Source organism: Salmo salar, chromosome 16 (assembly GCF_965601325.2).
Source record: "Salmo salar chromosome 16, fSalSal1, whole genome shotgun sequence".
Taxonomy (NCBI): Eukaryota; Metazoa; Chordata; class Actinopteri; order Salmoniformes; family Salmonidae; genus Salmo; species Salmo salar.
In genome coordinates, this window is record NC_138306.1 from 12,802,634 (window position 1) to 12,808,633 (window position 6,000).

A 6,000-nucleotide genomic window follows, 5' to 3' on the forward strand; every position below is an offset into this window, starting at 1 on the left:
AGAGACCTACAAGCTTCACAACCCTTTACAGATTGTAGAGAGACCTACAAGCTTCACAACCCTTTACAGATTGTAGAGAGACCTACAAGCTTCACAACCCTTTACAGATTGTAGAGAGACCTACAAGCTTCACAACCCTTTACAGATTGTAGAGAGACCTACAAGCTTTACAACCCTTTACAGATTGTAGAGAGACCTACAAGCTTCACAACCCTTTATAGATTGTAGAGAGACCTACAAGCTTCACAACCCTTTACAGATTGTAGAGACCTACAAGCTTCACAACCCTTTACAGATTGTAGAGAGACCTACAAGCTTCACAACCCTTTACAGATTCTAGAGAGACCTACAAGCTTCACAACCCTTTACAGATTGTAGACCTACAAGCTTCACAACCCTTTACAGATTGTAGAGAGACCTTACAAGCTTCACAACCCTTTACAGATTGTAGAGACCTACAAGCTTTACAACCCTTTACAGATTGTAGAGAGACCTACAAGCTTTACAACCCTTTACAGATTGTAGAGAGACCTACAAGCTTTACAACCCTTTACAGATTGTAGAGAGACCTACAAGCTTTACAACCCTTTACAGATTGTAGAGAGACCTACAAGCTTTACAACCCTTTACAGATTGTAGAGAGACCTACAAGCTTTACAACTCTTTACAGATTGTAGAGAGACGTACAAGTTGAGCACTTTTGATGAACTTTCCCCGATAACTTGTCTTGATCATCACAGTTTTATCTCTCTGAATCCTCATCTCATAAGGAAGAGCGATCTGTTACCTTGAGCTGTGTGAAGTGGGCGTCAGAGTCCACCGTGGCTTTAAGGCCCGTGTGGTCTCAGTTGATGGGCTTCTGTCAAACGGAAATCCTTCCACAGCCTCCCGTCTACACAAGAACATAACCCCCATAGAAAGGAATACAATGACTGGTTCAATTCAAGCAGTTTCATCAACACCATTTTACCACTGTCTACATTGTAACAAGTCTATGTTCTTCAGCAGTACAGACAGAGTACAGTATCTGATGACTGAGGAGCTACCCCTTCACTATCACAGCATGGTGTTATGGATTTCCTCTGTGTGGAGGACAAGGCACTGCGATAGCTCAGACTTTGAGAGTGTGTGTGTGTGTGTGTGTGTGTTGTGTACAAACAGGAGTTAACATAGTGTACAGTAGTCTAGTCTCTCATTCAGACATGTATTAGGGTCTCTAGTCAGTCAGTCATGTCTATGAGCCCATTATTTCACAGTTCACACCCTGACTGTCTGCTAATAATTGCTCTTTCCCTTACGGTGTCTTACTGCCTGCCTCAAACCTACACACACCAGGATGGTTCATAGCTGGGTTACATACTGTTGCTAGCAGCTCCACATCTCTACCAGTAGCACCTCTTGTTATCACTAATCCTTCGGGATTTTGGCAATGAGGCCCTTTATCTACTTCCCCAGAGAATGCTAGCTGTAACCGAAGACTTCCCAGTCTTTGTGCTAAGCTAGTTAGCATTGGCTCACGAAACGACCTCTAACGTCCTTCATACTGGACGCAGAGACATATAAAAAGGTATCCACGAGTTCATCTGACTCCGGGGAAGTTGATTGAAGGGACACCAACATCCTGAACTAACCCTTAAACATAAGGCCTGTGGAAACAGTCAGTGAGAGAGGGCTGATATCATGTAGTTGGAGGGGTGTGTCCGTTACTTTTTGAAGCCTGTAGGTAGTGCTGTGTCTGGATCCAGCGGCGCTCTGTACACAGCATGGTGGTAACCCCTATCCCCTGCCGCTGCCACCAGAGCCTTCTCCACCACCCAGGGACAGTGCAGCACCCTGAAGAGCCCTGCAGGATACAGGGCACAAACACACTGCATTAGACAAGAGGGACTGACTGACACAGGGGCAGTTGTAGTAGGCACACTGCTGGAGAATAGACAGGATCAGGCTTCAACATCAACATGGTAGTCACTCACATGATATTTACAATACTGTAACACTGGTGCAGGGGATGTTTTCTAAACAGGTTGCGAAATTTATTGAGTCTAATTTGACAATCTTATATCGTAGAGATTCAAATCCGATTCTAAAGAAAAGCAAAAAAAATAGGTCTAAACAGAAAATGTCCTGAAGCAACACAGAACCACTCGTGACTGTTCTCTTTGCATTCGGCTCGTCTGTCCCTGTGTTTATCACATTTACCAAAGGTCCAATGAAACTGTCATGAACTCAGTTAAAACACTATTTCTTAGTGTAGGAGACTAATTAGTCAAACGCTTAGACATGAACTAAACACCAAAAAAAACAAAAAAAACACGCCTTTCTCTTCTCAAAACCGGACACCGTATTGGATGAATGAATTGGATGGAGAGACGTGGAAACTCTGTCCTAGATTAGCAGTTAGCAGTGCTCCCAGTGCTCTCAAGCTTGAACTTCTTGCCACGTAAACTCTCAAAGCCTATCAGAGGAGCTTGGCAGGATAATATCAGATTGGAGTAGATTAGCAGTGCTAACAATCTCCTCCTTCCTGACACTGTTCACTGTCACTACAAAATTACAGAGCCTCTAATGACAAGTTCCTCAGCTGCAGTACTTGAGCACACATCAAGACAACTCCTTTACCCTGGTGACAGGATTCTCACCAAGTCGTGGGTGTAATTGCATTAGATTTACACATTAAGACTATTAACAAGTTTGGCTGTTGCCATCCCTTTGAGGGTTTCGCGTGGCTGGGAATTATGACACTGACCAGTCGTGTCAAGTTTTCCTAATTTCTTACATCCTCATTTGTAAGATTTACTCCACAACACAATATCGTACTTGACAAAGTTGTTGAAGGGTATCACTGGCTGAGATGTGAGATATCTTATTTTGGGGCAAGGGGTGGACAGGGCACCCAGGCTACAGTGAGTGTACAAGAGCATGGTTTAACCCCAGAATCCTAGGCCCCAGATCCTTACATATACAGTATATGACTTTATTTTCACCGTGAACGCGGGGCCATGGGCTCCGTTGTGTTTTCCAGATTCGGATCATCGTTCAACTCAAGAAATTAGTTGAACCTTGTGAACCGGTTGCGGTCGGAGGACTAGCAAAGCCGCTGGCGGCACAATGACGCTTAGAGAGATTAGGAGCGGGTTCTAGTAGCACAGACCCAGCTCTGCTCTGCACCAGCTCCAGCCTGTTAGACTGATCCAGCCTGACTGCTGGGTGACAGTAAGCCACGGCTATCTACCAAAGGTCAGGAGAACACACCTCACAGATCACAGGTCGTTGGGTGACGGAATGCGCCGGGCCTCCGGCTCAGACCAATGACGGGACAGGGGACAGCAGTCCCAACCTCCCCCTACTCATCTTACTCTACTACAGGCTTAGAAAATGAGGACTAACGAGGAAACAAAACCCCACATTTTACTCCATTAGTTACAGATTCAGAATTCTGTAAACAGACACATGTCAGATATATTATGTGCCACACCGTTGACAACCAGGAAACATACGTCTACCTATTGTAGTGTTCCTCATGAGAAGAGACTGTCAAAGAGGCATACAAAGCCCATGTGGTAAGTAGCATGTCGGGACAAACACTTGCTAATATAATGCTTTCTGGATGGCTGGTCAGCCCCACTGGGGGTTACAGGCTAGGGCTAAGAGAGGCTGAGGCTGGGGGAGGCCTCCTTGCAGCTGCTTACCTGGGGCTAATAAGGCCTCCTCGCATGCAGGAGCCCCAGGGGTTAGGAGCAACCCTTCAGGGACAGGGGGCACGTCCTGCAGACAGGGGACCGGCAGCAGACACCCTCTCTACCCTACTCAGCTCAAATGAGTAAGTCAAAGGGCTTCCACAATAACATAGAAAATATGCAATATAATGAATGTTTACTTACATTTGGTTTTATAGCTTTTTTGTAGTGTTATGACACTCAATGATGACGACACAAATGAATCTTATTTTGTTGTCACTATACAGGAATAGGTGACTCAGGGCATGGCTAATATCATAGGTCTACTATCATCGTTCATTTCCAGTGAAATACCCTGCTGAAACAAAGTTTCATAGGCTAGCTGGAGTACCTAACAGCTCTGTTGCGCTCAGCACCTTAGCACCGCTGATATTTATCAAGTCCAGCGCAGGATTCTACTTGATATGATGGCCTGTTTTCAGTCTGTGACAGTCTCAGAGAGATATCTCAAATGACAACCGGAGAACGAGGCAGATACACACCAACCGGCCATAGCACTGACCAGTACTTCAATAGATATTCTAAATATATTATAGATGGTTAAAATATTTCAAGGTGGTATCGACAACATTTTCTTGAACGAACGTCAACTTAACATTTTATGATGTGGTATTCTTTTTTTATCATCCCATTTGTTTTGATCTGGCTTCTCTCCCATTCTAGACGAATCCTTTCATTTCAAAGGGAGTGACAGTTGATAATGCTATTATAGCTGTTAGAAGTTAATCCTATTTCTAATCTCCATGTTATCGTGAATGCAGTTTGATGCGATACGGACCTGCAACCGTCTACTGTTTATCAAAACTCCATGTTGTAAATCTCCGAGAGGTATTACTTCCAGTCAGTGGCCATGTCATCATTAATCCCTGTCCAATTGGAGTCTTCCCCAGGGAGGGCTATCACCACGGATAAATGATTTCCCCTCGCTACCAAATTAGACGCAATCAAACCCGTGCAGGCGCATACATACATAAATCTGATCCACCACACTGAAACAGCGACGCAACTTTTCCTAGAGTGTTTTTGAAATGTCAATTTCTCTGCACAAGAAGGTAGACTATAGCTGCATACTGAAAGAGTTTTTCCCAGACCCAGACATGTGTAATTTGCCAAATACACTTTTCAATTACACTCCCATGTGGGAGGGAGGGAGAGAGGCAGATGAGATGAGGCTGAGGATAGAGCCAGTGTAACGGGTCAGGGCAGCCCTGCCAGCCTGCAACAATGACAGAGCTCTGGGCTCCAGGCCCCCCCACAGTGCTCCCATCTGCAATCATTACAGTGACTACTGAGACATGAAAAGCCCCGCGCTCCCGCCGCGCACCACGCTGACATGTGCCCATCAGGCACCACGCACACTCACACCGCACGTTAGCGGGAGAGAAAAGAAGACCGAAAGATGTCATGTCCCACTCAACCAGAGTGCCCACCACAACACTCCTCCTCATAAGACATACTACGCAATCAGGGTTGTTATCAGATAGAAACAGTGTCTGTGCTCTTAGTGCAGCAGGTGTGATGGGGAGACGACTGTCACTGGTCCATATGATGATTCAGAAGCAAAGAGCTCCGACTAAGAGGCTGGAAGTGGGGAAAGGGGAACGATAGAGGAGATTCACGCTGGGAACAGAACATGAACCAGGGCTTACCGGTAGCGTTCGCCATACGACAGGCCAAACCCTCTGGTCAGTGTGGAGGTGACGGAGGCTGGCTACCACCCCACCCTGCTCATCAAACAAGCCGGTGGGGACGAGGCAGGGACCAGAGGGGCGGTAGCCCACCCCAGACCCCAGACCCCAGCCTTTGATGGATTATCTGCAGAAGCTGGGAAGACCACATGATTTATTACAAAGAGTAATACTTTCAGAAATAACCTGTCTCAAACCTGTAGCTGTTTAGAGCTGTGAGGATGGTGACACTTGGAATAGAGAAACGAAACAGTGAGTGTCGCGGCAGTGCGAAATGACAAGGAGGTGTGTTGTGCTTTAGAGGGCAGATGAGAGTGTAGGTTTTACACCAGTAGGGGGCGACAGAGGATTGACATTAGGGCTCTGACCTGTTTCTATACTGAATACTAACTAATACACTGTCAAACTGATCTCTCACTCAACACAATCACTCAATCAAAGCTCTATCACCCAACTTTATACGTATTTTTGAGTAACAACCCATCTTTTGACAGAATGTAAAGTATCTATGTCTAGATGAAATATTTTACATATAAAATAGGTGAGAAATGGAAACGTGCATGGAGCCTTTCCCA

General features: G+C 45.5%; 1 protein-coding gene across 6 annotated transcripts in view; it reads right to left on the bottom strand.

Annotated features, from left to right (window-relative positions):
• The window catches only part of LOC106573235 (doublecortin domain-containing protein 1), a 40,402-nt gene extending 34,849 nt beyond the window's left edge, over window positions 1–5,553 (bottom strand). For 5 of the 6 annotated variants that reach the window (XM_082962524.1, XM_082962527.1, XM_082962526.1 and 2 more), the window contains exons 1-3: window positions 5,387–5,553; window positions 1,708–1,843; window positions 788–892 (exon numbers count right to left, since the gene is read on the bottom strand). The gene's annotated coding sequence lies outside the window, so the exon portion shown is untranslated. Of the gene's footprint in view, window positions 1–787; window positions 1,458–1,707; window positions 1,844–5,386 lie in introns of those variants that run through there. The other variant, XM_082962528.1, reaches the window with a different exon arrangement.
• Window positions 5,554–6,000: the final 447 nt, after the last annotated feature.